At 40.1% G+C, this 7,803-nt stretch overlaps 1 long non-coding RNA gene across 1 annotated transcript in view; it reads left to right on the plus strand.

Moving 5' to 3' along the window:
• Positions 1-995: 995 nt before the first annotated feature.
• Positions 996-7,803, plus strand: part of LOC102210024 (uncharacterized) — an 11,341-nt gene continuing 4,533 nt past the window's right edge. The window contains exons 1-3 of the long non-coding RNA XR_312358.1: positions 996-1,817; positions 2,864-2,962; positions 4,621-4,674. This is a non-coding gene — a long non-coding RNA (uncharacterized LOC102210024). The remainder of the gene's footprint in view (positions 1,818-2,863; positions 2,963-4,620; positions 4,675-7,803) is intronic.

The raw sequence follows: 7,803 nt of genomic DNA on the forward strand, positions 1-7,803 counted from the left end.
CTTCCTGTTAAAAGGGAGTTTTTCCTTCCCACTGTCGCCAAAGTGCTTGCTCATAGGGGGTCATATGATTGTTGGGTTTTTCTCTGTATCTATGAAGCACCTTGACGCAACTTTTGTTGTGATTTGGCGCTATATAAATAAAATTGAATTGAATTGAATTGAATTGAATAGTACTCGGCCTTGTCATACACTGCTTTGAAAGTAACAGTAACAGTATTGCTAGTAGCTGCTTGGCCCATTCAGCGTTCTAGTCACTTAGCAATCCTACCAGGTATTCCCCCTGTCATTCAAGTACAAGTTACTGAGTTTCATTGAGGTTCTGTGCTCTCTGCTGTTTTTGTTTTTGTGTTTTCTCTTATTTTGAATGATCTTTAATAGGCTTAAAAGGTGAGCAGGACAGTGACCCTAAATATCTAAGTAAGAGCACTGAATGACATCACCGACAACCTTCGCCGATCGAGGCGATTCAGTTGGAGCCCAAACCCTGTAGAGATCCTCTGGATTGATCTCAGTAGCTGTTTACACTTGATATCCTGAGAATGTGACTGAGCTGAAACAGTTCTTCCAAGAATGGGCTAAACTTCCTTTTCGAGGTTTCTGCTTGCCTGATCTGTAGCTGCTGGGAATTTGTTTGTGCTACAGAAAATGGTTGACAGCTCATTAAAGCCGAGCATCCTTTTACCGTCGGCACTGGGAATGTTTAACGAGTGTGTCCAATAAATGCAGGAATGATTAGAATCCCATTGTTGAAGAAATAAAGGTAAAAAGAGACTTGCACAAAACCTGAGAAAAGTCCTGCCAAAGGTGATGAATCTCAAATTCAGCTGTTTGTCTTGGCCAGGTCATTCATATACAGCAGACAGGTGCTGGCTTGAGGTCATGGATAAAAGAAGCAGAAATGAGCTTTTTCTGAATTGTGGCTAGGCTCTGCTTTCCTAATGGGCGGCGATCTTGGTCTTTCAGGAGGGGCTTGGAGTGGAGCTGCTACTCCTCCACGTCAAAAAAGAGTGGGATGGGATGGAATGGGATGGGATGGGATGGACGCCTCCAGGCCGAGGTGTTATCCTGCAGGGAGGAGGTCCTAGGACAAACTACAGAGGTTGTAACTGTCAGCTGGCCTGTTAATGTCTGAAAGTTGGAGGAAGCAGGTGGAGAAAGGGAGGTCACTGCTCATCCTTCTGCCCCTGCAGACCTGCCCCAGATATTGTCATAGATTGATTGATGAATGATTAAAAGTCGATTGCCTTTTGGGTGAAGGGTTAGCATATTTGTTGGTCTGAATAAGTGTAAATGAGATTATTGAAAGTTTTTATGTGCTCCTTTTTTACCTTTACGTATTCAACATGATGTTTGCTTAGCACCTCACTTTGAATAGTATATGAATAAAAATTGACAGTAATTGTTTGCTACTAGCTAATGCATGTTGCTTTTGTTTATAGGTTTATATTTTTTTGTTTTATATGTAACTCACTAGGAGTTAGAAATTGAGTGAGAAATTGATGTAGAACACTGGGCAGGCTCCCCATGCTTCTCACATCACACTATCTGGCTGAGAAACATGAAAACATCCCCGAGGTTGCTCTTTAAATATAGATACTGTTTAATATTTTTCGTCTTTTAGTAAAGAGACAAATGTGGTGACAAGTTGAATAAAGTAGTGTATTGGTGATTTTTCTTTGTGTCTTCAATCTATAATAGAAGCCAATGTTTTGGTTTCCACAGTTAAAGAGTACTGTAAGGTGGCGTATGCTTACAAAGCCACAAACGAGGACGAGCTCACCCTGAATGAAGGCGATATTGTACACGTGCTGAGCAAGGTAAGCTTCCAGGTGACTCATGCTGTAAACTTGTGTAATGAAATACCTTTTCGTCAGTGTCACAACCCAACATGTGAAGCAGAAGAACAGGTGAAGAACAAGGGAACTTTAGCAAAAAGGAAATGTGCAATCCTGTTACATGTCTGTGTGCACCAACTCTTCTCACATGATCAGGAGTTGAGCAGCTAAATGTGTATCATCTGATATCATAATGTTGCCTAGCAGCAATTTAGCAACAGGCTAAAATAGCTTGTGCTTAGCACTTAGGCACATATAACACTATATAAAAGCATTATATCACTGTAATTTAGCAATAATAACATTTCATTTCTGCTTGTTGTATGATGATACTGTTATGTTGCCTGGCAAAAAACAAACTGTTCTTTGCTTTTGTTTTCAGCACCTCATACAAGTTATTGCTTCACAGCAACATTATAAAATTATCATGCTGCCTGAAATCACCCATTTTTACCATTTATGCATCTACAACATGAACATTGCTGCTTTCATTTTGCAGCCAACCGCACAAACAATACTGTAGCATGGACTTGTACCAAACCAGTTACACTCTTATAACCTAGCTCTCAGAACTGGATGTAATTATTTATGTGTGGGGAGTTCATAGCAGCCCTATAGCTGCATTGCAAGAGAGAAAAGTGGAAGCAACACGTGGTTTCTTGTAATTCTTGGGAAGCTGCCTCCATCTAGTGGTGAAACGAGAAAAGTGCATTCAAATGAAAACAAGTTTTGACATATTAGTAGAGGGAGTTAAGTTTTGTTTTGTTTTTTAAGCTGGTCTTTTTGTTTTTCCCTGTCCTGTTTTACATATTTTCTTTGACTCCTTTATTGCCAAGACCCCTGATAGCGTAGGGTCAGGGTTCAGGCTATGTAGTTTTCAAAGTAATAAAAAACGTTCTTTTTTTTCTTTTTTTTTTCAAAAAGGAGATTACATTAGTTTTAAATAAAGAAAAAACAACAGCCTTATTGGACATACGTGTGATGTCATGCTAGCCTCCGCTCATTGTTTTCTGTTGCCTCTGTCACAGGACACAGGAGAGCCGGGCTGGTGGCGAGGCGAAGTCGGAGGCAAAGAAGGCGTCTTCCCTGACAACTTCGTTGTCATGATTTCTGAAGCAGAGAAAGAGGTGGGATTGGAAAAAGAACAGAATGAACTCATTATGGTCTACAGTCAACGTTCCCAGTCATTCGTTACTAGATCATCTGTTATAGGTTCTTTAAGATAACCGAGGGATTCGTGAGACTCAGGAGGGTGTGGCGGGTGGTGTTCATGGTGTAAAATATGAGAGTAAACAAGATACAAGGATATGTTCTTTATATTTGCAGTGATGCAAAATTTAGAAACATCCAGAGTGATCCTTAGAGGCTTACTTCCTTCACTTCATGCTGGAGCAGTTAACACTTAGCTATCCCTTAGTAATGCTGCTATTGGCTTAGACTGCTGGGGGACTTCCCATGATGCACTCAGTCCTTTTGCTGAGCTTCCCCATGTGTTTATATACTACTATAAAATCATCTTTCCATTCCCCTCATCCATTAACCAGTCACAGTGGATATACTGTGCGTATAAATTAAAACCAAACGTCAATAAATTAATTCAGTTTTTTAACCTGAACTCAATTTGATTTGGACCAATGAAAAAGAAATTATGCAGTACTATGTTTTAGTCCTGATTTGTTTTCTGTTCACACGGACCAATCAGGAGGAGTAAATATGATGTCATTCAAACTCTCATCTCTTCATCAGCTTATCAGGACACTTAGGAAAATCACATTCTGGTGACTGACAGCACGTTAATGCTGCGCATGAGAATGAGCCCCACAGGGATGTAGCACTGTGGTGGTCTCCGTATCATTTGAGGTAATCTCCATGTGCAACTGTAAAACTGTTTTTAGCTCTTGTGTCCTGAAGTCTTGTTCAGTTCCTTTGCAAAGTCACTATGATGGTTAGATGTATAGATTAAGTCATCTAAACTCCTTAAGGAAAACATTGCAGTTTGGTTTCATCCTTTGGATGCTTTCAGTGGACTCCAGACTTTCCAAAGTGAATTGTTTAATCCACACACATTCTTTTTTTTCTTTTTTTTCTTTTCTTTTCTTTTATAAATTTCCTGGCTTCTAGTTCCTGTTGCTGTGTTTTAATTCTTGCCCTCATCTGCTCAGTTCAGCTTGATGTAGCCTGGGGTAAAACAAAAACTTTGCACTATTTATGCTTCGATTCCTGTACAAACCTACCTTTCAGGCAATCACCACTCCACCTATGCGTAACATCACCACTCTGGCGTTCCACATTGTGTTTCCCACATCTGTCTCTGCATGTCAAAAAATCTCCTGAATGTGCAGTTCAGGATTTGCTCTTTCTACACAGTTTGATCCCCAGCTGTGTAGTAAACTCTGCAGCGTTCTTACATTTTATTTAGTTTTTAGTGTGAAAATCTTTTGGTCTTTCCTACCCATGAAATTAAACGCAGAGGTTTAGATAAGGACTCCCTGCTTCACACTGCTCACTCAATCCCAGTTTTGACGTATGGCGTACTGTATCTTACATCTACCAATTAGTTTTATGGAGCTCGAAGTCGGATTAAATTTCCCATGTCCCAAATGCAGCAAGTAACTGTTGGTGTCGTCCAAATGCTTTTTACAGTACAAAGGAGCCTTTTGAGATCAGTGGAGTAGTTTTTAAACAGTCCGTCAGGTTGTGTAAAATAGTCTGAAAGTCTGACTGATTGATCTCATCAGAGAAAGCTGTTGGAGTGACTTTCTAGCAGATTTCTGTTCTTGTTCAGGCTCCCACATCAAGAGGGTCCATCAAATCATCACCAAAGCCAGAGGCAGAAGAGGTAAGCATCCAGAGTACCCAAACTATTCACAAGCACTTCTTTTCATCCTTAGCTGCCTGTATGTAAAAGATGGGTGCAGCTATCATAGTTCCTGTGATGGAAATAACCATGGAAATAACCAATCAATAACCATGTTCTCAATGAATCCAAAAAACTCATAAATATCAAAGCTGAATGTTTTTGGAAGTAGTTTTTAGTTTGTTTTTACTTTTAGCTATTTTAGGGGGATATCTGTGTGTGCAGGTGACTATTACTGTGCATAACTATTAGGCAACTTAACAAAAAACAAATATATACCCATTTCAATTATTTTTTATTTTTACCAGTGACACCAATATAACATCTCCACATTCACAAATATACATTTCTGACATTCAAAAACAAAACAAAAACAAATCAGCGACCAATATAGCCACCTTTCTTTGCAAGGACACTCAAAAGCCTGCCATCCATGGATTCTGTCAGTGTTTTGATCTGTTCACCATCAACATTGCGTGCAGCAGCAACCACAGCCTCCCAGACACTGTTCAGAGAGGTGTACTGTTTTCCCTCCTTGTAAATCTCACATTTGATGATGGACCACAGGTTCTCAATGGGGTTCAGGTCAGGTGAACAAGGAGGCCATGTCATTAGTTTTTCTTCTTTTATACCCTTTCTTGCCAGCCATGCTGTGGAGTACTTGGACGCGTGTGATGGAGCATTGTCCTGCATGAAAATCATGTTCTTGAAGGATGCAGACTTCTTCCTGTACCACTGCTTGAAGAAGGTGTCTTCTAGAAACTGGCAGTAGGACTGGGAGTTGAGCTTGACTCCATCCTCAACCCGAAAAGGCCCCACAAGCTCATCTTTGATGATACCAGCCCAAACCAGTACTCCACCTCACCTTGCTGGCGTCTGAGTCGGACTGGAGCTCTCTGCCCTTTACCAATCCAGCCACGGGCCCATCCATCTGGCCCATCAAGACTCACTCTCATTTCATCAGTCCATAAAACCTTAGAAAAATCAGTCTTGAGATATTTCTTGGCCCAGTCTTGACGTTTCAGCTTGTGTGTCTTGTTCAGTGGTGGTTGTCTTTCAGCCTTTCTTACCTTGGCCATGAGTATTGCACACCTTGTGCTTTTGGGCACTCCAGTGATGTTGCAGCTCTGAAATATGGCCAAACTGGTGGCAAGTGGCATCTTGCGGCCCTGTTGACTATTTTGAATGAAATGCTTGATTGTTCGATGATCACGCTTCAGAAGCTTTGCAATTTTGAGACTGCTGCATCCCTCTGCAAGATATCTCACTATTTTTGACTTTTCTGAGCCTGTCAAGTCCTTATTTTGACCCATTTTGCCAAAGGAAAGGACGTTGCCTAATAATTATGCACACCTGATATAGGGTGTTGATGTCATTAGACCACACCCCTTCTCATTACAGAGATGCACATCACCTAATATGCTTAATTGGTAGTAGGCTTTCGAGCCTTTACAGCTTGGAGTAAGACAACATGCATGAAGAGGATGATGTGGACAAAATACTCATTTGCCTAATAATTCTGCACCCCCTGTATGCTTATCATCCATGGCCACATTCAGTGATTACTATAGGAGATCAATCGGTGCAAATTTGATTTGTTTTGAGTCATTTGACTTAATATTTGCTTTCAGTTTTGGTGTTTTCTCGCTCACAGGTCTGCTGCTCACCTTTATTATTTAATTTTAATTCCTTGTTATTTACGGGTTTCAACTTTTGGCTTTTATTATTCTTTACTGTTTTATTCTTGTATTTTGGTGCTCATTGGTGTTTTGTTGATTTACATTATGCCCTTACATTTTGTGGCCCCACCTTCTGGCTCCTGCTTTGTGGAGCACATTTTAAATTCAAAGTCCCCGCACAACTATTCAAATCTTGAATCGCAGAAACAGAGGAAAGCAGAAGTGAAATAGCAGAACTGCTATTATTTAAAACTATTTCTGTTTTACATTTCAAACTGTTGCTGTGTGCTGCTTGTTGCTGCATGATCTGTACCACAAAGCCTGTTTGCTCGGTACAAGTGAAAATGCATATATGCACAGGAAAAAGTCATTGCTATGCGTTGTTGCATTAAAATGACATCTTTACCTTTTTTGTTCACATGAACAACGTTGATCTATAAAAAGATAGACTAGGTTTGTTTGCTTGTTCTTGCAGTCCGGATTTTTCCCCCCACTTAATAGATTATTTTATTGCACTTATGACTCGTGTTTTGTTTTTCTTAAATACACATAAAGGTGAGTTATAATCATGGATCATGCTGATGATTGAACCATATCTTTAGATATACAGTCATGTGAAACAAGAGTGACCAAGAATTACAGCTCAGACTCTACAGGCCTCTGTTACACCTGATTTATGCTTCAGCAGCAAACCTATGACACACACACCAAGAAATGTAATTACATATCGGGTCAACGCAGCCTGCAACAATTAAAAAGATTCCCTAAATCTAAATCAGGCCTTAATGTGTTAAATATTCATGAATGAGTGAGTGAAGTCATCTGACAGTTAAAGCTTTGGTATGCACAGGAACAATAATCCCAAGCACAGCAGCAAATCTATAATGGAAAGGAAAGACTCCAGGTATTGCAGTGGCCCAAAGTCCAGACCTCAATCTGACTGAAATGCTCAGGGTGAGGTTGTGGGTGTGTGTGTCTTCTTTCTTTTTTTTAACATGACTGTATTATAAATCAGACACACACATAAACGCCTGTTACGTTCACTGAATCTATAAAAATCTTGGGAAAAGAGCCACTATGTGACTTTTATCATTGACATGTAACATGCGTGCCCTCAAATCCCTCCATAATCCCTTCTCCGCTTCCATATTTGACTCTTACTTTAGATGTGAATTGCTGGGATGAAATCAGTTTTTATTTAATTTGTGGGAGGTAGAATCGTCTTTAACTGCACATGTTGAAATAACACAACAAGAGAAGTCCTGAACATATTTCAGCCACCCGCTCTCACACTTTAATGTCAACTGGAACTAGGGCTGCTCAATTAATCGAATTTTAATCACGATTACGATCTGGGCTTTCAACGATCATTAAAAATGACTGAGCCGATTATTAGCCCCTCCCTCATTTATCCGCGACACCTTAAAGGCCG

Source organism: Pundamilia nyererei, unplaced genomic scaffold (assembly GCF_000239375.1).
Source record: "Pundamilia nyererei isolate P.nyererei 1_Seehausen unplaced genomic scaffold, PunNye1.0 scaffold00472, whole genome shotgun sequence".
Lineage (NCBI taxonomy): Eukaryota > Metazoa > Chordata > Actinopteri > Cichliformes > Cichlidae > Pundamilia > Pundamilia nyererei.